General features: G+C 34.1%; 1 protein-coding gene across 5 annotated transcripts in view; it reads right to left on the bottom strand.

The window, feature by feature from the left end:
- The window catches only part of LOC128251095 (uncharacterized), a 76975-nt gene that overhangs the window by 34241 nt on the left and 15515 nt on the right, over nt 1-27219 (bottom strand). The gene's annotated exons all lie outside the window — the stretch shown is intronic.

Raw genomic sequence — 27219 nt, 5'->3', positions numbered from 1 at the left:
GATAGGTATATGTGTTCCAGTTATACTTTTTCGGTATAAAATGTAAACTTACATGCCAATTCATCACTTTCCCATAAGTCATGTCTGCCATGCTCGAATTTAGTTCGTGTCATTTCATTACTCTGTATTTGAATAAGATCTGTCTGAAATTTAGTTTCAGTACCGTCTTCTATTGCCCCAAATGGAACCATCACCCGAACAAGACCGCTCGTTTCTACTAACGCGCTGAACTGAAGTGTATTATCACAGTAGAAATGTTCCAAATATTCAACATATATAGAAATATTAACTTCTAACATGTCAGAGTCAATGGTAGCCGGGATGGAAATTGCACCAACTCGTGATTTTCTATATTAACATTGAATAGCTTAAGCTTTGTAATGAAAGCAGTGATAACATCTTTGCAAGATAAAGGAATATAGTTTACTCATGGTAACTTTCCCGTCGGTTTTGAAATATATACGAGCGTAAAATATATCACACTTAGCAACAAATTATTCACAAAGCTACTTATTATTGAGCGATGGCAATACTATCCTAAAGTCTCTCGAAACGACGAAGGCAATTGTCTTTCCATAGCTATTACAGCTCTTAATGTCATCAGTTTTATAACAAAACTTCCGGAAAGAAAAAAGTGAGCGATTTAGTAGTGAAGCTGACAGCTCATACACCAGTGGCAAAAGGGCTTCTGATAGACTTCTTCCAAATTGTTCTGCAACGAAATCTGACGGTAGATACCAAAGCACAGTGTTTATGAAGAAATGAGCTCCCATATTTACTACTACAAAGATATCCATCATCTATTGTTCAAGGCATTATACTTTCCATGGAGATATTATTTTCTTTACTTATTTAAAAAAAAGTGTTGTATCTCTGGTGTCTGTAGTAAGTTTTGGGCAAAATGAACTCTTCTAGGCAAAATAAATTCCTCTTCATCCAAAGACGCAACTAAGACCATTAAATTGACTTCATTTTTTCTCACAATAGACTCGTTGAATCGTGGTGCATCTTACTTCATTTGCAATTTTCTAGCTGTTGATTTTACACCTCGCACTATTTCATTAATGCACCGCAACACTGACAAATACTGAAAGTTATAACATTGAGAACTTTCTGCATATGCAACTGCACAATACTTGAGAACATAACAGATACGCAGAGGCAAAATTTAATGTTTTACCACTTTTATGTTATTTCGCAGCTTTTGCAATTAATAGAGAGCCAGGCAACCATTACCTAATGCAGACACTTCTTTGCTAAACTTTCGATTCAATGCTTTCTTGGCTTGAAAATAATTACTGTTCTGCTATAAAAATATTCCAGTTGTCAGAAAGTTTCCATTTGATGTAGCTGTTGTATATGTACACACACACACACACACACACACACACACACACACACACACACACACACACACACACACACACACACACACACACACACACGACGGGTTTCTTTGCACTCATGAAGCTTTGGCCGGCCCGAGATTAAAGTAGAAGGTACTTACTCAAGGTGTCCCTCAGTAGGACTGAAACTCGAATCATATAGTTGAGAAACAAACTTCTTATATATCCACACCTGCGCCTATGTATACATACATATACATACATACATACATACATACATACATACATACATACATACATACATACATACATATATACATACATATATATATATATATATATATATATATATATATATATATATATATATATATATATAATTCCAAGAGAGTTAGAGGTTGTAAATCCGACCAACTAAGGGATAATATCTATCCAATATACTGCTGGTAGAATACCCAATTATTAATGTAGAAGTGTTTTTTCATTGCATGGTAGATAAGATTAAGTCCCTTAATCTTATCTATCAAATATCCCTAACCCTAACCCTAACCCTAACCCTGGGTTAGGGTTAGGGTTAGGGTTTCAGTTCACTGGAGGGATAAAAGTAGAATGGGGTAATATGGTCTCTTCGCTGAAACAGCTGTAAGATATTATCCTACTTTTTGTGCTCTACGTTATATATTTTAATAATTACTGGTATTTTATATTTTGTATATTATATATGTAGAGCATAATACGTTATACATGTATGTATATTGTTATAATTACCTTAAAAAAAAAAATAGACATAATATAACGTCTTAAAAGTTGATGAATACCACCTCTTGATCCCCTCCATTTCCTAATTGTTGTATATATATATATATATATATATATATATATATATATATATATATATATATATATATATATATATATTACTTGGAAAATGAGAGCGAGAGCAAGAGAAAAAAATATTCTTAAGGTTATGATCCTGGAAAAGTACAGGACAAGTTATTACACTTGCGAAAGTTTAGGACAAGTTATTACATCTGGTAAAGAACAGAACGAGAAATTTTTTTCTTAAAATATTGCAGCTAAGGATAAAATTTCAAATAAAATATTTAGATTTAGAAAATATTAGCATTTATTAAAACTAAAAATTTATCAATTCTATTTGTTATTACTTGTTACTTCTATTGAAAATAAAAAAAATAGCTCAATTATAATATTTTTTGCACTATTAAAAAATTCATTTTGTCAATTATTAATTGATAATTAGAAATTTGAAAATAGGTTATAAAAATAATAGTAGTACATAGTAAGTTAGCACAATAAATAAAATAATACAAACATTAGTTACATATTACAGTAAAATTTACCTATAACAACAAATTCACAGTAAAATTTGCTTGAGTTATTGCCTAAGTTATTGCCAATTCTTCACATTTTTAGTCTTGACCCAATGCCTATTTTTTACATAATGAATTTGCCTACCATATATAGTATTGTACTTTGCATAAAACTTTAGCTATATTGGCACTTCCGGCTTTGATTTTTTAAGTATTCTAGTGTGTGAATATTTTGACAAAATGATCGTACCTGTTTTAATTATAATGTTACTTTGTAAATTAAAATCAGATCATTTTTAATATCCAAATTTTATCCTTAACTGCAATATTTTAAGCAAAGCTTTTCTTGTTCTGTACTTTACCAGATGTAATAAGTTGTCCTGAACTTTTCCAGGATTATATTCTTCAAAATATTATTTCTCTTTCTCGCATTTTTCCTGTCATCCGTTTTTTCCAGGCTATGCTATTAGACTAATTAATAATGTGTCAACTTAAGATTTGACCTTATTGAAAATTGAATAACAAATTTAATAAATTTCTAATTAATATTTTAATTTTTATCATTCTTATGATATAATTGCATTAATTAATACATATGACGTAATTAAACTAATTGCAAGTTAGTGGTGTCGTTGATAATTTTTTCTTTACCTCAATGATGCCGGTTACAATAACTAAAAGTCCCCTCATAGAACTATATTCATAAAAACGTATAGAACTATGTAATCACTCTCAAATTTGAGAAACAAACACTCATAACTTTTTTTCTTATAAAACTTCATTGCATGAGATTGATACCAAGAAATTCCTCGAATGGAGCTCTGTCATTTAAGCTTGATTAAAATATAGTTTGTTTTTTTAAATAAAAAAGTTAATTATACTTATATTTTTTCGTGATAATTTACCTCACAACTTTTTTGATACACATGTTTGTTGCATGAGACCAAATTGCTCATGCTTTCTTCTATCATTGTAGCTAAGATAAATATATTTTGCTTTTAAATGAAACGTTATTTAGATCTAAACTTGATTGGAGGCGTTACTTACCTTCCTATCACGTTACTACAAATTTTGATGTAAACATTTTTCTACTGGACCAAATCTCAATTTTTTAATGCTAAAACGTAGCTAGTCCTCTTCAAAAATGTTAACAGTTTTCAATTTGGTTTTTTTATCGACCCAGAAAGGATGAAATAGAATGCCAGTGTTGTGGAATTTGAAGCATTGCATCCCTGAAACCTTTTCCCTCATTAACGTCCATGGTATACGCCCAGGAAGTTAATGGGCAAAATAGGTTATGCGTTACAGAATTCTATGTTACGGCAAGTAATTAAGGAGCACCGAGCTTCATAGCCGCCCACATACTTTAATTTGTTTAACTTTAAATACTATATTTGTCTGTCAATCTTCAGTTAACCAGCAACAAAGTAATTCCAGCAAATACTGAAATAAATCTGTAATTCAATATTTACCATGGAGGAAAGCTTATCTGGAGAACTTGATACTGAAATTAAATATTCACAGGAACATGGCTGCAAACAGTCATCACATCACATTGACGGCAAGGGCAAAATATTGATAGCAATGCTATCCATTTCAGACACTCAGTTTTTAATGAGTGATAATACAAGGAGCTTTTCACGATGGTTTATTGAGACTATCATTTTCTTTTAATTGAAATCGAACTAATGCAAATCAATATGGACGTCATAACAAGCAGAATCTGTCATGAATGTACTATAGTATGAAAACTAAGTCTTCACAATTTTTTTGTACGTGCTACAAATTCTCTTTTATTCTCAATCCGTTCTCTATTTCATCTAACCTCCTTTCAGTTTCTAGATCTCTTCCTCTCTATCTCCCTATCTATCTCTTAACATTTCCTTCCATCTACTGCTTTCTCTTTTAACATTTCTGTTTCTCTCTCTACATCAGTCTATCTCCATAAATCCACATCAATCTCGACTCCTCTCTGATAATTCTCATTTATCACTACAGCAACTGCTTTAACAAATTAGTGCTGTGTTTTTCCATCATATAATAACTATAGTTAAAGGAACACAATCGAGCTGTTTACAAACTTGGCTTAATGACAATGAATTAATTTTGTGAACCATAGCGACACAGCGCAGTTATTCCAAGTATTGCTGATTTAAAAGAATAAACGGTTTGAGCTGAAGATTTGTCATTCACAAACACAACTCACTGCAGTTGGAATTCCTGCAATTCATATAAGTCGCTCCAACACCAGCCGACAACAGGTCTTCATTTCAGCAGCTATTTTCAAGAAAGTCCCGTTATTATTTCTTTCGTGATCTACTATTTCACGAGCACGTTATATAGACCAACAACACATCTATCTATCTATCTATCTATCTATCTATCTATCTATCTATCTATCTATCTATCTATCTATCTATCTATCTATCTATCTATCGGTGCAGGCGTGTCTGTGTGGTAAGAAGCTAGCTTCCCAACCACATCGTTCCGGGTTCAGTCCCAATGCGTGGAAACTTGAGCAAGTGCCTTCTACTATAACTTCGGACCGGCCAAAGCCTTGTGAGTGGAGATGATAGACGGAAACTGAAAGAAGCCTGTCGTATATATATATATATATGTGTGTGTGTGTGTGTGTATGTGTGTATGTGTGTGTGTGTATGTGTGCCTTTGTGTTTGTGTGTGTTTCCACAACACCGCTTGCCAACCGGTGTTGGCGTGTTTACGTCCCTGTAACCTAGCGGTTCGGCCAAGAGACCGATAAAATAAGTACTAGTCCTGGGGTCGATTTGTTTGACAAAACGTCGTGAAGGTGATACTCCAGCATGGCCGCAGTTATATGACTGAAACAAGTAAAAGAATATATATATATATATATATATATATATATATACACACATATATTCATTCAAGCAGTCTCACAAACAGCCTCTTTCGTACACGCATATAAATACTTACAGAATTACACATACGCACACATATTATATACACAAGCATACACACATATGTGAGCTGCGTGGCGTAGTGGGACAGATGTCGAACCTCCAATCGTTACTTTGTGGGTTCAATTCGTGGACCGGGTGGCAGGTTGCGGCCTTAAGCATAGCACCTCATTTAGTGTTGCGTCAATCCACACAGCTAAATGAGCACGAGGGATTGCTGAGTGAGTTAACTCAGCGATGGAAAAGTGACACGTTATTACAAGACATATTACAATCCATTCCTTACAAGACTTTCGCGTGTGTCCGAAACTTTCTTTCTGACCCTTTGGATATCAACTGAAAACTAACAACTGCACGGGTCTACCTGTTGTCTGTGAACCATGTGGCATACCCGTTCCAGCAGAACTTGCGGTTTGAGCATTCTACGATTTCACAGTTTCAGATGTTCTCCTGCAATAATAATGAAAATTCTAGTTTAGACGTTTTCTCTGTATCACAAACGGTTCCTCTATATCACAAACGGTTCCTCTATATCACAAACGGTTCCTCTATGTCATAAACAGTCCCTGGCTCAGGGGCACATGTAGAATGATACTCTTGATGTTATTGAAGAGATATGCACACACGAAATTTTTCAGTTGCACTTTGAGCATATCTTTAATTGCTGCAAGCACCTTCTATCCAGCACATGACTCCAGCGTTCATATCTCAATACATGTACTTCTTCCCTTCCTAAATTTTATCCCTCCCAACCACTAGTCGGCTTTGTGCTACGTTCTGGAGCCACATCTATTTGGTTTTCATTCGATTGACGCATAGAGCAGAACTTTGAGTGTGTAATTTCATAGGTGATAACAACAGAGCTTTATCGGTCGCACATCCTGCGTTCGCCTTTTGTATTGTGCTTTGACTCCTTGCATCTCCAGAGATTTCAGTAGAGTGCATTCAGCTTGTTGCAATTAGAGGCTTTTTGTAATGAATAAAGGCAGTGTAAAGAGAAAGATTCTATTCTCTCACTGGTTCTAGGAGCTGTGTTAGTGTCAGTATGTGGTCCATCGTGCGATAATTTCTGTAAAATTACCTGTTCCATCGGCTGTTAGTCATCGAGAGTTTCTATAGTTTGATGACTATGACCTTTGTGAACAGCTTGTAGAGATGGTAGAGGTAGCATGAGAAAGATGTAGAATTATTAAGTGTAGGTTTGCATTAAGTTCATCAATGTATATCATTGCATGAAAGGCCATCCCATTGAGTTTGTGAATATTCCTTTCCAGAATGACCTAGAATCCCGATGGGAAGAATCTAAATGCAAATAAGTAGCGTGGCAATGAAGAAGTTTGATTGAATGAGCTTAGCAATGAGTAGTGTACAAGACTAAAGTATATAACATCACAAATGCAACTCACTTGGCAGTTGTTGCAAAACAACCGAACAGTAATTCACATGAGTGAGACATGATAGCCGAATATTGGTAAAGGAAGCTTACATACTACAAATAGACTCTAATCAAACTGTTTAGTAAAAAGACACAGACGATGAAGTTGATGTAATAAAAAAATTACACAGTCATGTTATGCTATTTATAATCTATACCCAAGTTGTTTTAGTGGAGTTCTCCCAAATACTTTGAAACGAATAATATGAGAAGCTAAGAGGAAGGAGTTGTGCCAAATAGCTTTTCATCAACAATACTATAGTTACGGTCACACACAGAATTGTGTTGAATGGCGAGATTATTTCATGGTTACACATTCTTTGTACTGCTTCTTAACCTTTCAGTGATCTCTGTCAGTTCTGTTGAAGAAATGTCAAGGGTAAATACCAAGATAAGCTGAGATTAGAAAAATTACTGGTACTCACACATTTTTGTTTATGACTTGAGACTGTATACAAGGAATACTTACACATTGTGAGAAATCATATGAATAAACGTGCCTGTCACCGCTATCTCCAAGTATTTCTGAATTAGTGAGAATATTGGAGATGTTAGTGCTGTGAGTAAAGGGAGAGTGACAAATAAATATGTCAGCAGACTTCAGGAAATATGGAAGTCAGAGCTATTTCATTCAATTAGATCATACCCGTCAATGTTTTTAAAGTACTAGACACTTTAGTAGATCCTCAATTTGAACATAAAATCTAGGAATGCATTTACCTTGTATGGTAGCTTTCATAAACAGTGACGAGAACATGACTTGTTGGACAGAAATGTCTCTTAATGAATTGGAAAAAAAAAATGGAACATAATATGTATTCTCAGTAGTGAAAATAATAACAACCTGAGAGTAGGTGAAGAACTCTTACATAGGTACTCTGTGTGTACAACTGTTTCATGCGACTCAGAAATAGGTGGATTGACTTAATTGACGAGAAATTTGAAGGAGAAATACTTACTATAGTAGGAAGATAAGAGGATCTACAAAAAATCCATGTTGTGATAGAAAATGTCGAGTGTACCATATCAAAGTGGAAATGGCTAACCATACTTTTATCGGCTGCCTCAGAATGTGCGAAAGTACTGTGTGGCATTTTTGCCAAAACTGCTTACGATGCTATTCGTAGCAAATATCCTGAAATCATTCCACTGAAATAGCACAACCATAATGTATCCTAAACTTTAAAAATAAAGAATACGGGAGGCACATTTCAGTAAAAGACAGAAATCCGATGCAAACACGAAAGATCTAATATTGTTGTATGGATCAATGAACAACAGCAATGCATTGGTGCAGAGGTTAGATACCAAGTAGAGGTGGATGTACAATCTAAAACTTCGGAGAAATGAAATATCTATGCTGAATTTTACAGTTATTTTATTATCGCTCTAAATTTTCACTACCACATCAGTGAGCTACCTAAGATGGTATAAGTATTCTAAGATGGTGTAACTATTCTTCCAAATTCACTTGCTGTTTACAGGTGAATCATGATTTATTTCGATTCTATATTTACTTATGTCAGCTATATGAAATGACTGAAGATTTACTGGCATAAAGTCTACCCAAACTGAAATCATATGACGTCAAACAGCCTCGCGACATAAATTTTTCTTTGCTCGAAAATAGTGGTCACAGACGGCGATTGTTATTCCTTGTCACAGACAGCAATTGTGATTCCAACTCCATCGATATTCATTGATTTTCTGAAGACACCTCGAATCAGACAAAAGATGCTTGAGAAGAGAGCGATAATAATATAAATACATCTCCGACATTATCAACACAACCACCACCACGACCATGATAACCACAGAGCTCTCAAATATCTCGATATAAAATTGACCTTAAAACGCTGACTGTAAAACTACACAGTTTAAAAATTATTTCAAACCACAGTGAGAAATGATCCTTTCACATTTCCCTAAACTATCATTACAAATACATTTTGACGAGGGGTGAAAAAAGAAGAAAAAGCAACAAATAAAAACAGCCACTCCCATAGTAAAAATTGTGGTCGATGGAGCTAGAGATTATATAAGAAAATAAATATGGAGCTGCAGATTATATATGAAAGTAAATATTGATTTCAAATTTTGGCACAAGGCCAGCAATTTCGGTGGAGGGGGCAGGTCGATGATATCGACCCCAGTGTTCAACTGGTACTTATTTTATCGACTCCAAAAGGATAAAAGGCAAAGTCGAATTCGACGGAATTTGAACTCAGAACATAAGGACGGATGAAATGCCGCAAAACAATTTTCCCGGCGTGCTAACAATTTTGCCAGTTCGCCGCCTTTGTGAAAATAAATAGTAACACATTGTGGATAATAGCTACGTCCTTGTATGTAACTGCTAGCACCCTGAAAAAATACGAAAGAAATAATTGCAATGTACAGGGTACTGAAACACTAATCTTATGAAACAACCCGAGGAGATAACAAAACTGGAACACATTTACATGTATTGCAGAATTGCAGTGCAACCATAAAGTGTAAAGACAGGTTCACATCATAACAACTACGCCTAAGAGAAACGATTGAAATATAAGGAGATTCTACGTATTGCGTAAAAAACAAACTTCGTTATTAAAAAATAAAAAAAGAACTAATTCACAGAGCTATCATTAGCCAGAGGTCTGCTTCTAATCCTACAATCTGCATAGCCAGAAGATGAAAGAAAACGATAAGAAGCCTTAAATCATTTTCATCTAAGATCTGTTATGTGTAAAATTATTTCAACCAGAATGCATCATAGATAAAATACAACCAGGAAAGAATACTTCATCAACTATAATAACATTTACACAATGAATTTGAAACTTTCATGAAAAGTGTGGAGAAAATTGAGTTTATAGTAAGACATCAGGCAAAGCCCAATAAATGGAACGGACTACAAGATGTTGGTGGTATACTAGAAGTCACCAATATACTTAAAAGAGCTGTGTGAGGCCAAATTGACATACAAATCTAGCTTGTTAGAGCACGTGCAAATCTTGTCCAAAATTCCTATCAGGATGATTGGCCCTGATGTCTTAAATTTATCAAAAAAAGTATATCAAGGAGGATGACTATCCATGATACTGTTTATTTTAGCACTAAATCTGGTTTTTAACATTCCACTAGTTTTGTCTTAAGTTACGTTTTAGGACAACATAAAGATTTATTTTGGAAATACAATGCCAAAAAGTAAGGGTTAAAAGAATAGTAACAGTGTTCTGTATAGAACAACCTCGTTGAGGTAGTACAAACTGTTACTTTTCAGTAGAGTTACTACGTATAGAGATTTTAAAACTAACTACGTTACTGTTTATATATGTATGTATGTATGTATGTATGTATGTATGTATGTATGTATGTATGTATGTATGTATGCATGTATGTATGTATGCATGCATGTATGTATGTATGTATGTATGGATGGATGGATGGATGTATGGATGTATGCATGTATGTATGTATGTATGTATGTATGTATGTATGTATATATATATATATATATATATATATATATATATATATATCAGAATGTATATACGTTTCATGTTAATCTTTAAAATCATAGGTTCATTGTATACAGTGATTGTAGTCACGTTTTGGTCGAATGAAACTTATACATTTAGCCGTGATGATTTTGTCTATTCACTGATATTTGTATTTGTTTTTCAAAATAGGCGATGATCTTCCTCAAAAGTTTCGCCAATTTATTTTAGAATTAAATTTAAAGTTGTTCACAGCTTGGGTAATCTTTCATTTCCGGTTGTTTTTAATTCTACAATTGTATTTAAGCGTACATATTGAGCGGTGTTTGTCTTTTTCGGAAACTGTTTTGAAACGTTACTTGACATTTCCTTGTGTGTAGTGTTACAGCGCTGTGTGTACATAAATATGTTGATATGTATGTCTCGTCTATATAGATATGCTGGAATCTATGCAATGTTTTAATGTTTAATGTAGAAATATTGTATGCAATCTTACCGCACTCTGTAACTCAACTTTTCCAATATTTCGTATGCTGCCTTGATATGAGCAGTAATTACGCATGTCCGAGTATCGGACTGACCATAACGGTCTCCAAGATGTATGTATGTATGTATGCATGTATGTATGTATGTATGTTTGTATGTATGTATGTATGTATGTATGTATGTATGTACGTATGTACGTACGTATGTATGTATGTATGTATGTATGTATGTACGTATGTATGTATATAATTTTACGTATAGCTTGCTTTGCGAATGATTCCCTTCAACAACTGTTGATAGTAGAGACGAAAACATTTTCGGTATCTACTTACAGTGATCTTCCTCCAGCGGTGCGGAGCAGCATTGACTGTAGTAGGGAATTTTCCATGTTTCTTTGGCCCATAACATAACCGTTGTATTTGCCCTTCTGCTACTCGGGTAGGCCTATTATCAGACCTGGGATGTTTTTCAGCAGTCCATTGATTATTTTCAGATATTTGGAGAAATCATCATAATTTCTGGCTTTGTACTTATATCAGAAATAATTGTTATTAATTTAGTGCCGTTATAATTTATGAAACGCTTCAATGCGAAACTTAGTGCATGAGAATGGTATTTTTTTTTTGTTTTGCTTGGTATTCGTGCACTTTATATATGCGTGTAATATCTGTTAGCATTATTTTTTATATGATGTATATGTAAGTCTAAATGTATTGATTATATATTTATCTTCTATATATTTCATCAGTTTCAGTGCTCAAGAATTATTTCTATTTGAAATCTTCAGACATTTTATTTCCAAATCTTTATATTTGGATAATTTGTTTAACTACTTTAAGAAATTCGTTATCACTTGTTTCTTAATCCGTTTCCACTCTTTTCAGATTATTTCAAACATTACGTATTTTACCCCCATTCTAGTTTAACATATTCGTCAATATGCTAATACCAAGCGAATATGTAGTTGAAAGAAATTGATTTGGAACAGGTATTTTTAATATTAAGATGTGGGTATTTTGTTTTTTGTTAATTACCTCCGCCAAGGAAGGAGGTTATGTTTTCATCGGCGTTGGTTTGTCCGTCTGTCCGTCTTTGTGGAAAATAACTAAAATAAGTTGTGAACGGTATTTGATGAAACTTACAAAAAAGTTGGTAATGACACAAGGAACAGATGATGAAATTTTGGTAGTGATCCGGGAAATTTTATGGATTCTTGAAGGATTTTTCATTTGTTATATTTACTTTACATGAAGTATTACAATGTTACATTCTTTGATTATCTCCCTTGAAAACACGTTCATCGTTTCCACGTAACCTATGGTAGCGTTGCTGTTTCCAAAGTTTTATTTTCGTTTCTCTATTAGTAATTTTACTCGCGTATCTATGGACTCTTGAGGGAAGATTGATACTATACTGACCATAGAGGGATGTAAAGTAGGTAGGTAGGTAAGTTTAGTTTCGTAAGTAGACAGATACCTCTTTTATCTTTGCCAAAGAATCATCTGATCATCGTCCTTGGTGATTTCAACGTGGATCTTCTTGATTCCCCTAACCATGAGATTTAGACAACTATGAACCAGTTTGGGTTCGACCAACTAGTCCAAAAATCCACCACCGACTATGGAAGCCTGCTAGATCATGTTTACGTGAACCAGGATCGGCGTCCACAAGTCACCGTAAGCGACTGTTACTTTTCCGACCATGATGTTGTGTGTGTATCACTCAAGTCTTAGGTAATTGTTGTTTCTTTTTAGTTGTATGGTGAAACTAGCTTGCTGTTGTCGTTGATGTATTATAACTGCTTCAGATGATTCCTGTTTTTAGAGGTTTTTTTTTTAAAAATCACATGGCTGTGTTATTTTTTTTAAACCCCGCCAAGGAGGTTATGTTTTTGCCGGCGTTGGTTTGGGAAATTGGGCGATTTTCAGCATGCGTGTATATGGGTGGAAATGAGCTGCTTAGCGGAGGTCTGCACTCTCCGAGTGTTTTTCTAGTTACTATTATGTTTCTATCTGCTGAATTGCTTACCATTTACTCACTGCTTGCTTACAGTTTATATTTCTGTGTGTACTCTTTATCTAAGTTTTTTACTGTTCAGTTTTCCGCAACTATACCATGGTTTGAATTTGTGGGGTTTTATTTTTTTATTTACTTATTTGCCGCGTTAGGTATATATGTATTCAACTTTAATCTTTTAAGCTTTTCATTCCATTGTTTGTGTTTTGGTTATGTATTCTCTATTTCATATGTTCAATTTCTATATATGATATCTTCTTTCATTTGAGAAATATTTCATCTTTAATTAACGAATCATTTGGGACGCAGTTACTTTTTTACGTCGGGATAATATTCTCTCCTAATCTTATTCAAAAATATTATAGGAATTTCGTTATTTATGTACAGTTTAGCTGAGCATATATTTAGATTATTTGTTTCTGGTGATGTGAGATATGAGGATTTTATGCTATATGTTTGATACGTTTTTTGTAACATTTCTAACATTCAAACTATGCATTCCCTTTGTAACCTTGGATTGAATGATATGGCTTCCGTTTATATTGTTCGCTTTTATCTTTTATGAGATGGGGGCTGAATCAATTCGGCACTGATTTAAATTGTGGAGTATTGGTAATCGATCAACGACTAATATGAAAATTTACAACTTAATTTGCTGTTAAATTTATGAAATAAAATATTATAAAATTTTACAAATAGTTAACGAACTTCTTATAGACTTATCTATCAATACTTTCTTTATTTCTTTTTTTATGTTTGTTAAATATTTCATCGATGCCAGTAGTGATTTTTCGAAGCACTGAAAACAAACAAATAAACAAACAAACAAACAAACAAACAAACAAACAAACAAACAAACAAAAATACATACACATACTCACATAAAAGTTGCACAACACAAAACAACGAAAACGGTTGAAAAGCAACAATTTCTTCTAAGCGGCCGTGGAATCCCAACTCAAGAGAATAACGAAGAAAAGGAAGAAGATGAACATGAACTAAAATTCACCGTTCTCTGAAAATCAGACATCCAATTAATAGACAATATAACGTATCTGCCATGGTGCGGTCTCCCAGAAATAAGATTGACGCATAAACGGTTATGTTCAGACTATAAACCCTCTGCAAAAGGTAGATTGCTTGTAAAATTAAAATTAGGACTCAACATATTAGACCTTCAGCATCAAATACCTAAAATACCTGGTGCATTCGGTTGAAATCGAACACAGATTTAGAAGTGATTGAATGAACAGGGTCGTAGAGTACTCATCTCAACTTAATTTCTAATATTTCAGGCTTTATTTTAGAAATTATATCTTGTGTTACTGTGTTCATTGTATTTTAAAAATTCTTTAAGTTTTTTTCCGTTCAGATATGTGCACTCGTATGCATACATATGAGTATAGAGTTAAGAGATGAGATCCAGAGATACTCAATACAAAATGCTTGGCAACGTTCAAATGATTTGATCTTACACTCCGAAATTTTTACCGATGACTAATTCTGTGGGATAGAGAGTGGTCATAAGAGGAATCTAGGCGAGTGGATATGGAAATAATTATGCAAATAAACAAATGAAACCACTTAGGCTAGATATACAAAATTTGCATACAAATATACATGTAAATAGAGAGAAAACAAAGACTGAAAATATTCAGACAATGAATACGCATGTATAAATATATAGATATTTTGCACATTAACAGAGCAAACTTATACACAGTGCAAAGACACAGAAAATTAAGGGGAGAAGGTATGGTATTACAGGTCCAACAGCTGTTTCTGGGGACTCGGAATTACTTCATAATGTTGGCAGATACTATTCGCAAAAAGCCAAGGATATGCAATCAATAGTGGAAGCACATAAATATTAGATAAATCCAGCCTTCGTCTTCAAGGTGGAGAGATATGTATATTGCATTTCAAATTGTAATGCATGGAAATTTAAAGGTAGAATGGGGGAAAAGGAAGGCCAATAGATGTAAGTGGAGAGATGAAGTAGGCGGCTGTAGGAAGTATTTGGACTTGTGCATGCTCAAAATAATTGTTATTATATTTATAAATCACACCTTTATGAAAGTTACCATGAAATACCTAATCATTAAAACGGTCTACACGTTGCATTCTGAAAGTCAATGCAACATTTCTATAAATAGATATCTACTCAGTTTCAGCAATGCAAGGAATTAAGTTGTTATCCTTTTCTAAATCACTTGCAACCGTATCGAATTAAATAGCCTGCTTTGCTACGCTAGACAGAGCTAGGGTTAAAGATCACCTCTCGAATTCAACAAAGCACTATTTTTTTTACACGAAACTTCTATGTGTTTGTAGTAACAAAACGAATCACTACACAATACTTATTTCTAGAGGAGTTCGGGTATCAATGCAGTGCGGGAAAGGCAATAAATGAAATTGTTAATCAACTGGAGAGGAAGTAGTAGTACTGCAAATATGTCAGCCTAAACGTTATGTCTTTCTGTCTCAGACGCATACCAACAAACATAGCTAGATACAAGCATAGAAGCATCCATACTTACATATATACGTACCTGTATACTTTTATACATTCATTTGAGAAAGACACATAAATAAATCATCTGTTAGGTATTGAAATTTAGCTCACCATTGATATGAATAAGAGTATGATTTCTGAAAGCTGCACAACATAACCATTATGATGATCATTGGACATGCTACAATTATTTCTAATAATTCTTGAATATTTTCTAAGGTGTCTGGAAACTGCTAGAATATTGAGTATTGGTTAAAGAGTCAATAATTCGTATCATATTGAATCTGCGAAGGTCGTTTTAGAAATGAATTCAATCTACTTCGAATAAAATATCATGTAAACGAATTGTCTAACCACAGTGAAAATCCTGTAAATATTGCCAATGTAACGATCTCTCAAATCTCATTTACTGTGTGTACACAATTTTTTTTCGATACTAAAATATTTCATGTATGCACTTAGATTCAGAGCATAAAAATGTTACAGGTCAGTTGCATCTCACAAAAGATATGGTATAAAGCAGAAATATCTCATAAAAAATGATATAGTTCAACTATTTAACTGGTTTTATAACGTTGAACATAATTAGATATGTTATGATCAATAGTGTCACATTAAAGGCAAGTAACTCATATAGAATATTTCCAAGAAGCCCACTTTAGTAATCGAGATTTTATAATCATGAACTATATTAGCAACACCACTTTTGAGTATTTACATGATCTGAACATAGGTTTGCTCTTCGAAGATAGAAGTGCCTGTGCATTATATTTACGAAAAAACACACTTAAAAACATCGATATTGACTGTGAGCAGAAAGAAAATAAATCATTTCTCTAAAATATGGTAAGATTGTATATTTGCAATAACCTTAACACACACGCTACTTGTGATTGTATATACATATGCTTAAATGATAAACACATTCAAATGACATAGCCAAAAGTCAACACTATCATTATCACCAATAAATTTCTTCTCTCTAAACCAACCTTATGAACCGCGTATTCATTATAAATGCAATATCGGACCCCGTGCCGTAAAAAATGACGGCTAATTGTAGTATTTTATATATAAGTGTGGTACAAAATAAGGTACATAGTAATCACACATACAAACATTCATATACTTCCCTTGCACACGCATACACACATATACTACTCACGCAGAGTTGAAACGCTGTTTGATTTTTCTTCTCAGCGTTGGATGTTCACCATCCCACTTCCATTGCACGCACACACACACACAAACATTCACATACCTCTCTTTTACATACACACACATATACTCACACAGAGTTGAAACGCTGTTTGATTTTTTTTACCGTAGTATTTCCATCATTCCACAACCACTTTGCTTTCATATCTTTCTTCCTTATTCATCTATCATCCATTCCTTTCTCATTCATATGTTATGACGGAGAAAAATACAAGAGTATTATTATAATAGATGGTTTTTATAATATCGTGATCTCTACGATTATATACATGTGGAGAATAGATATTATTTCACAGGTTATCGGCTACATCTAAAGGCTTACAAGGATAGATTTGCAAAAACATACTAAATGGAAATATCTAGTAATCTTTTGTATACAGTTTGGTAACCTGTAAAATATATTTTTTTCATTTTTCATTTTGATTGTAAGTAATTATAGAGTAATAATTTCTTGCCGAAAGTAGAAATTGAGAGCCAAGGTGAACTTCAGAGAAATATTTCAAACGGTAATTGAACCTGAGTTTACAACCACTTTACCGAATATAATAACTGAATTTGGCATTTCTTTATAGTTCAATAATGTTCGAGAACTGTCTCACGGAAGAGCGCATGAAGTCAGTAAACATAGAAGAAAATAGTTTGAAACTACTTTTCGTTTTATTTCTATAAAAAGCATATTAATTGTAAAACTTTTTTCCACAACTTGGACATCTCCAGACATTGAACCAGGCCGGACTTAACAGTACAAATCTATAGGAAAATCACGGAAAAACAAAAATATTAATAACGACGAAAATGTGATTGAAATACCCATTCATTGACTTTGTCATAGCTGCACTGATAAAATAAAAATGTGAGATTAGGCCGAGGTAGTCAATCATGTTGAATAACATATACTATTGAATAGTGCACTCACCAATATGCAGATAATGGAGACAGGTACTAAGAATATATAAATAAAGATTTAAATAAACCTTTTCAGACTTGAATAAGTATTATTGATGTATTGAGATCAGTTTGTATTGAATTCTCCACTTCAATCGAAAATAAATAACGTGAACTAAAAATACTGAAACAAAGATTTCTGTGAGGTCCCCGAACGATCAAAGTATTGTGAGAAATAATTCAGAAAAAAAAGTCAACAAATTATATTTGGCAAGCTGGTTTCCTGCCAACTTCAGAACAGATTGAAGAGTTAGTATGATAGCAATATGTCTTTATATATGTTCAAAAGCCTGGGCATGTTTCTGGCTTTCTGGTGGTTTCTATCAGACTTAATTTATGTTCACGTATGTGAATATACTAATACGAAAATAGCAATAGTAATATCTTTCAGCTTTAGTTATATTTCAAAGCTCATCAGTTTCAATTGAAATATCTGAAATGCGCGCGCACACATACACGCACGCACGCACGCACACACACACACACACACATACACACACGCACGCTTGTACGCACACACACACACACAACTGTATAAATATATAAACGTATATATATATAAAGAAGAAAGTTAGAGGTTGTGAATCCAACCAACTAAGGGATAGTGTTGTTTATTGGATGGCAATTACCCCACTGAGTATAATAATTAGGCGAGGGTAATAAGTGCTTTAACCCTTAATATATCTATCTATCTATCTATCTATCTATCTATCTATCTATCTATCTGTCTGTCTGTCTGTCTGTCTGTCTGTCTGTCCGTCTGTCTGCCTGCCTGCTAGTGTATATGTCTGTAGGCCTGTCTGTCTGTCTGTCTGTCTATCTATCTATCTACCATCTATTATTATTATTATTATTAATATTATTATTATTATTATTATTATTATTATTTTAATATTCTTATTATTATATAACAGAGAGATTCTGTCCGTTTGTGTGTTTGTTCATTTGCTTATCCAAAATTATGCAATGGTAGAACACTAATTGTGCACAAAGCTATGAGGAACTGCATTGAGACAAATATTTCTCACTGCTTGTGGTAAACGTGACCCCGTCTTCGTTCCTAACATACCAGGTATACCATCTAATGTCCCATTCAAATTTAAACGGTTACTGTTTCTTTTGGCATGAGCATTAATAAAACTCAGGACCAAACACTAAAAGTTGCTGGATTAAAACTTGAAGAACAAACAGAAATTCGTATATGAAATCCATCTTTCTTCTACTTCAGTTATTACGTTTGTCTCTTATATAATGCACCCATACAAGACGAGTAAACCTAAATCTGTAGTCGTAGTCTCATTCTGGTTTAGATTCCAAACCGAATCTTTCAATTCTCCTTAGGCATACGGCCTATTCAAATGTCAAAAGAAACCGTCCTCCAGTTAACCTGTGGCCTACTCCTGGGTCTTCCACTTCACCTGTGGCCTTCTCAGGGCCATCGCACAGTCACCTGGATTCCGTAAAGCTATTCTTCTATATGGTATAGCTATTCGTCAAGCTTCATTCACGCTCAAACTGAAACTTTCAATTCTCCTTTGGCATACCACCTATTCTAACGTCGAAAGGAACAGTGACAAATGGATCCAGTAAATCTATTCTTCTATATGATATACTCAATTTTCTAGCTTCTCGGCCCGAGAAACAGTAAAAGTAATTACCGATCAACGACGGGTATTACTGCTAGTAAATATAGTATATAAATATCTCGTACATAATTGCAGATGGACCTAGTTAGTTCATATGCATTATATCTAAACACTGAGCGTGCACAATATGTCGGTGTGTAGCCGGTGGTATGACTATAAGTTTATGCCAATTAAACAAACGGGAAGAATGGACCTGAAATATTTCACATAAAGAAATTTGGTGTTTCAGTAACTCTTCGCCTTGTTTGCCGCTGTTGAACTATATAGTTCTTTAGCCATACAATATAAATAATATGACAAACAGTTATATAAATCGAGAATGTCGACAAATGAAAGAAGCAGCTACTTTATACATAAACGAAAAATAAGAACTGTTTTATAAAGATAGTGAAAAATACATCCAGAACGCTCCAGTGAGAGAATATGTCTGAGGATCACTTTAATATGCATCGGGAGGTGTATACAGAGAAGGAAGCATATGGACATAATTAGCATGATTTTGATATACACAAACTCTCTCTCTCTCCCTCTTTCTCTTCTCTCTCTCTCCCTCTTTCTCTTCTCTCTCTCTCCCTCTTTCTCTTCTCTCTCTCTCTCCCTCTTTCTCTTCTCTCTCTCTCTCCCTCTTTCTCTTCTCTCTCTCTCTCTCTCTCTTCTCTCTCTCCCTCTTTCTCTTCTCTCTCTCTTCTCTCTCTTCTCTCTCTCTTCTCTCTCTCCCTCTTTCTCTTCTCTCTCTCTTCTCTCTCTCTTCTCTCTCTCCCTCTCTCTCTTCTCTCTCTCTTCTCTCTCTCCCTCTTTCTCTTCTCTCTCTTCTCTCTTTCCCTTTCTCTCTCTCTTCTCTCTCTCCCTTTCTCTCTCTCTTCTCTCTCTCCCTTTCTCTCTCTCTTCTCTCTCTCCCTTTCTCTCTCTCTCCTCTCTCTCCCTTTCTCTCTTCTCTCTCTCCCTCTATCTTCTATCTCTCTTCTCTCCCCCCTCTCTCTTCTCTCTTCCTTTTCTCTCTTCTCTTACCCTCTCTATATATAAATATACAGTGTGCGATGGGTAAATTATCGCCATTTTATACTTTTAATTTCACGCAAGCGCTTTGTTTTTGATTTTGTCGACGACATAGTCTTGTAAGTTCTGTTGAGCACCGACTCTGAGAAAAATAGCACCGCGACGCAATTCACTCTGCCAGAAATTTAGAACCGACATACTGCACCGCTTGGCATTCGAGCCGAAAGCTCCAATACGAATATTTCAGAGTGTTTGTGTGTCAATCTGAGAACAGTGCAATCCGAAGACATGTACCGAGAATGATAAAAATCAAACACCCAGTCAATATCATGGCGTTCAGAGTGATCACTAGTGATGGCGACATTATGCATCCATTCATCTTCCCACACGGCCTCAAACTCAACACGGAAGCCTACATCAAGTGCCTGGAGGAAGTAGTGCTGCACTGGGTAAACAGGGCAGCTGCTGGAAGACCCTATTTCTGGCAACATGACTCTGCACAATGCCATGCAAGCAGGAGAACCCATTCATGGCTGTCAGACAATCTCTGCGACCACATCACCCCGCTTGATCATTATGTGTGGGGTGCGTTGAGCGAGAGACCAACAAAACTTCTTGTAGCACCAAAGACGAACTGAATGTAAGGATTATGACAGCATTGACCAACTTGGACAAGAGACCGCCCAGAAGAGTCGCAAGAGATTCTGAAGTCGTCTGGAAGCCGTGGTTGAAGCCAATGGTGATTTTAGTGTATAAATTTACTCTAGTACTTCAAGATATTTTTATGTAATTTTGGTAAATATATCTGTTAAAAGGAGATGTCAGTGTTATTTTCATTTTTGCGTAGTATAGACGATAATTTATTCACCGCACCCTGTATATATATATATGAAATGAAGATTGACAACAATGTGAATCACTGTACATTGATTTTGTAAAATGTCTTCAACGGTGTAGATAAGAAGTTTTGCAATGAATATATGGAGACTGTTATTCTGCCGAGGTCGAGTTTGCATTCCTTCCCTCGGGGTTAATAAAATAAGTACCAGTTGATCACTAGAGTCGATGTAACGAACTTATCTCTTTCCCGAAGTTGTTGGCCTTGTGCCAAAATTTTAAACCAATATATGGAAACTGCTCACGGTGCATAGAGATTGGATTGCTTATTGTTCGTTATGTACGCTTTTGCTTCAGTATGTTCTGTTTAAGCCGAAATTGTATGCTGAGTAATTTCTTATTGAATAATTTACTTATTGACTGTAGCTGTATCTTTTCTTGCTATTCATGTTTCATTTTAACTCGACATACTCAATAGTATTTACTAAAAGCCTTGATCATCACATGAATGTCAGTTTTATCTAACGAATGTACCCTTTTCCTCTACATTCGCCGTACATTGTGTACTTTCTACTGTACATATTTTTATAGGTACACGCACGCACACATATTTAAATATAAAATAAGCGTCTTTATGACCTTTTGAAATTATTTGGCCATATATACTATAAGTGATTCTTTGGCACGTTGTATCGATAATCTAATGCAACTGTGTTAAGAGGCATGGTGGTAATATGCAATATTACTTCATTCAGCACATTCAGTTTTTAATGTTATCTGACGTTAGAGAATGAAATTCATTATCGGTTATTTTCTGGAAGAAATTATCGTCACAAGGAAACATATAAATAACAGAATGAACATTTTAAATTCACAATATCTTTCCTTTATTTTATACGAAGTGACTTCTTTTTACATATAGCTTTTCAAAAGTTCAGAGAAAACTCGTTCATCAAATTGATTAATGTTTAGTTTAAAAGTCTTCTAAAATATTTTATTCTTTCTATCAGATAGATCCTAGTTAGTATTAATGGACATTATCTTCAACACACTTGAGCTATTACAAGAAATATACATAATGAGTGTTATCTAGAAACCAATACCTTTGAAAACAGTCTTACACCAGTCATACGTACACAGATTTATTATACATAACACAAATATATCGTCTTACAAGCATAAATAGTCGAAACTTTATCAGTTACTACTTTTACTCACGATTCCGTTTCTCAGAAAAGTATGTATAAAAAATGATGTATGTATGTATGTATGTATGTATGTATGTATGTATTTATGCATGTATGTATGCATGCATGTATGTATGTATGTATGTATCTAAGTATAAATGTATGTATGCATGCATGAATGTATCCATGCATGTATATACGTACGTACATACATATATCCCTCCCTCCTTCCCTCCATCTATCCATCCATCCATACATACACAGACACGCGCGTGCGCCCACACACACACACTCACACACACACATACATACACGCACACAAATAAATAAATAAATATATATGTGCATTTATATATTTATACACACGCGCACACATATGCGTGTGTATCATATATATATATATATATATATATATATATATATATATATATATATATATATATATATATATATATATATATATATGTGTATATATAAATATACATATGAATATATGAATATATATGTGTGTATCGTGGCACTCCGTCGGTTACGACAACGAGGATTCCAGTTGACCTGATCAACAGAACAGCCTGCTCGTGAAATTAACACGCAATTGGTTGAGCATTCCACAAACACCTGTACCCTTAATGTAGTTCTCGGGGAAATCCAGCGTGACAGAGTGTGACAAGGCTGGCCCTTTGAAATACAAGTGCAACAGAAACAGGAAGAAAGTGTGAGAGAAGGTTGTGGTGAAAGAGTACAGCAGGCTTCGCCCCCCGCCCAGCTAGAGCCTCGTGGAACTTTTGGTGTTTTCACTCAATAAACTCTCACAACAATCCTACGATGGTGAGTCCGCTGCCCTCACCACTGGGCTATTGCACCTCCACGTATATGTGTGTAGGTATAATATATATATGTGATATTTGTATGTTTGCGCTTGTGTAACGGGTGAGCAAGAAAGTAGACTTAAACGCTATATCCTTCAAGTTATTTCATTTCTATTTGACAAGTTTTAATAATGTACAGAAGGACATGTATTAAAACTTTAAACATCAGTCGAAGCTAAGGTTGAAGTAGTCTGGATAAATACAGACTATTGCTTTGAGTCGTACCTTTTACAATGTTCCTTTTTAAGAGAAATCAATGTCGGTATTTAACAAATTCTGTGATGTAACTCAAATATCTGTTCGTTTTATATACTTACATGTATGCATATATATAAATATATATATATATATATATATATATATATATACGCACATGTGTATATATTGTATATGTATATATGTATATATGTATATTTATATATATATAAATATATATATATGTATGTACGCATGTAATCATTTTTATACATATACGTATACATACATATGTGTATAATATATAAATATATATATATATATATATATTGTGTATATGTATATATATATATGTATATGTATATATACACACACACACACACACACACACACACACACACACACACACACACACACACACACACACACACACATATATATATATATATATATACATACATCGTTCTGTGTTCACCTTGGACGATTTTCTACTTCTGCTAGAGCCTCTGGCAAACGAAAACGTCGGTATGTGTGTGTGTGTGTGTGTGTGTGTCTCTCTGTGCGTGTGTGTGTATCTTTGCATCAGTGTTTGTCCACCACAAATTTACATGTATACATAGCGGTTCGGTAAAAGATTCTGATAGAGTAAATATCAGGCTTAAAAAAAAATCTACTGGTGTCGGTTCGTTCGACTAAAACTCTCCAAGGCGACGCCACAGCATGGCCGCAATCTATTGACTGAAAGAAGTAAAAGATGAAAAATTTAAAAATTTACCATACAGGCGTGGCTGTGTGGTAAGAGATTCAGTCGCACTGCGTGACACTATGGGCAAGTGTCTTGTAAAATAGCCTTGGGCGAACAAAAGCCTTCTGAGTGGATTTGATAGATGGAAACTGCAAGAAGCCTGTCATGTATATATACATATATATGTGTGTGTGCGTGTGAAAGAGTGGGTGTGTGTGCTTGTGTCTAATTTGTCCCCCCAACCGCTTGGCAACCGGTGTTGGCGTGTTTACGTTCCCGTAACTTAAAAATATAAGTCTTGGTGTCGATTTCTTCGATTAAAAATCCTTCAAGGCGGTGCTCTAGCATGGCCGCAATCAAATGACTGAAACAAACAAAAGGTAAAAGATACATGAATATATTCATCTGATGTCTTCCTCGATCCTCCCTATATCTTTCTATCTTCGCGTTTCTCTTTCTAGTTCCCAGTAAATATCTATCTATCTATCTATCTATCTATCTATCTATCTATCTATCTATCTATCTATCTATCTATCTATCTATCTATCTATCTCTTTTCCCCTCTCATGCACTTTCCCGTTAAGATTAATACATACCTTTCCCCGTTTTCTCTCATAATTCTGAAAATGCCGATCATTTTATTGAATTATTTGACATTTTAGATGTCGATAATATTTTCACATTTGATTCCCAATTCTAATAATTCTTATGATATTTTACGTGTAATTATAGTCTTCAATTGCTTTAGTAAATATGGCTTTCATTGTTTTATCACAGTCATAATTTTTCTTTTTGAAAGAGTCAATCTGTTACATATACTTATCATTAATAATTGGTAGAACTTACATAGGTGTGCATAGACAGACAGACAGACAGATAGATAGATAGATAGATAGATAGATAGATAGATAGATAGATAGATAGATAGATAGCTAAATAGATGGATGGATGGATGGATACACCCCGCGACACACAAATGTCTGGTGCTGTGAGAACACATGGGAATGGCGTTTTTCAAATTTACCCAAGTTTAAAATGATCTAATATAACGATATCATTCATTCGGCATGTGTTGAAATATGACAAGACAATTTAATTCTACACAAATATTTGTTACTTTACATATAATTTATGTGTTAATTCTATTTACTGAAACTTTCTAAGACGCATATTTTGCTTTAATGTAGTATCTCCTTGTAGACACAATTATCAGTAATCATACTGTTTCCATTTCTCTCAGCCAATATTTTTCACACTAGTCTTCTTTCGAACTCTAGATAATGCAACATACAGCTGACCATGTGAGAAGAATTGTGTCGGAAAGTATATTCCAATTTGTTCAAAAGTCTGTCCCTGTGCCTTGTCGCACGTCAAGGCAAAAGTTGGCTTGACAGGAAATAGTTTGCGTGTAAATATGAATGGCAATTCCATTTCTTGGGATTAGCTGAGTTGATCCTGAATAAGGACCAGAAGTAGCCTCAGCCTCAATAGCATGATCATGTAAACTGACAATGATGTAGCGTGTGCCATTAGTAACATCTAAATTTTTTAGAAGCATTATGCATCATTTTTTCTTCAGTTTGAGAATGTTTGGTGGAAAACTTGATGGTGTAAGTTTGTTGATGAACACAATTGGGTACAAAGTTTCATTATCAACTGTATCTGAGATCCTGTATAGTTTTAGTTTACTAGGGATCTTGGTCAACAGAAAATTATTCACAGATTGTGCTGCTTCATTTGTTGGGGTAATAATGGTTGTATTTGCAAGCCACACAGGGTTTGTGAAGTCAGCATATACAGTTTTGAAGTCAGCATATACAAAACCACATAGATCTGAAGAGTACTACTTTCAAGGCAAATGTCATTGGGTAGTTTGATTTTGAATTAGCCTAGGCTTTGTTCAACAGAAATGTTACTATTTCCTACATCAAGAAGGTAATTAGCAAACTCTCTTTCATCAGAATGACCTTCTGTAAGAAGTCTTAGATTGGTTGTCAGCTCTACTACTTTCACATCATCGTAAAGAAAAGATCTCAATTTGTAATCTGACACCATTATTTTGAAGTAGAATATTCTCCTCTCGAGATACCCTAACCAGTCGGTCATGTGTAGCGGAAACAGAATCATGTCCACATCGCCGTGCATATTCAGATATCTGTTTTAGTCGCTTTGCCCTGGTTTCATCCGATTCAGTTGCCCGTCTTTCTCTCCGCCGTTGTGCCTTTGCTGCTAAATTTTCTTTTTCAGTCGCATTTTATATATAAATGAAAGCTCGTTAAAAAGTATCTTGTTTAGCGTGCTAGAAATAGCAGCGATCACATAGTTATTATTGTAAGGCTTAGAACGTTCCAAGTAGCCATACCACAAAATCACTTCTTCATTAAAAAAAGATATATATATATATATATATATATATATATATATATATATATATATATATATATATATATATATATATATACATAGGTATATTAAAAAAAAATCATTTTATCAAAAATATTCATTTGAAAAACTTCGGAAACTGATAATATTCTTGAAATTGTGCCTCGTATCAAAGTTATACAGCTATTTTGTGTAAGCATGAAAGAAAAAATCGTATAAGTGAAAGCTCGTTAAAAACTATCTTGTTTAACGTGCTAGAAATAGCTGCGATCACATAGTTATTATTGTAAGGCTTATAGCGTTCCAAAGTAGCCATACCAACAAAATCACTTCTTCATTTAAAAAGCAAAAAATTATAGCGGTATATTAAAAAAAAATTCATTTTTATCAAAACTATTTATTTAAGGAACTTCGGAAACTGATAATATTTTTGAAACTGTGCCTCGTATCAAAGTTATACAGCTATTTTTTCCTAATAACATGCATTAATTCAACTCAAAACCACTTACAAATTATGCCGGTATATTAAAAAAATTTAATTTTATCAAAAATATTCATTTAATAAACTCCGGAAATTGATAATATTCTTGAAATTGTGTCTCGTATCAAAGTTATATAGGTATTATTAGAATATCATTAATAAAAAATA

Source organism: Octopus bimaculoides, chromosome 2 (assembly GCF_046866305.1).
Source record: "Octopus bimaculoides isolate indiv1 chromosome 2, ASM4686630v1, whole genome shotgun sequence".
Classification (NCBI taxonomy): domain Eukaryota; kingdom Metazoa; phylum Mollusca; class Cephalopoda; order Octopoda; family Octopodidae; genus Octopus; species Octopus bimaculoides.
The sequence above is the reverse complement of the archived record's forward strand: the minus strand, read 5'-3'. Positions and strand labels throughout refer to the sequence as shown.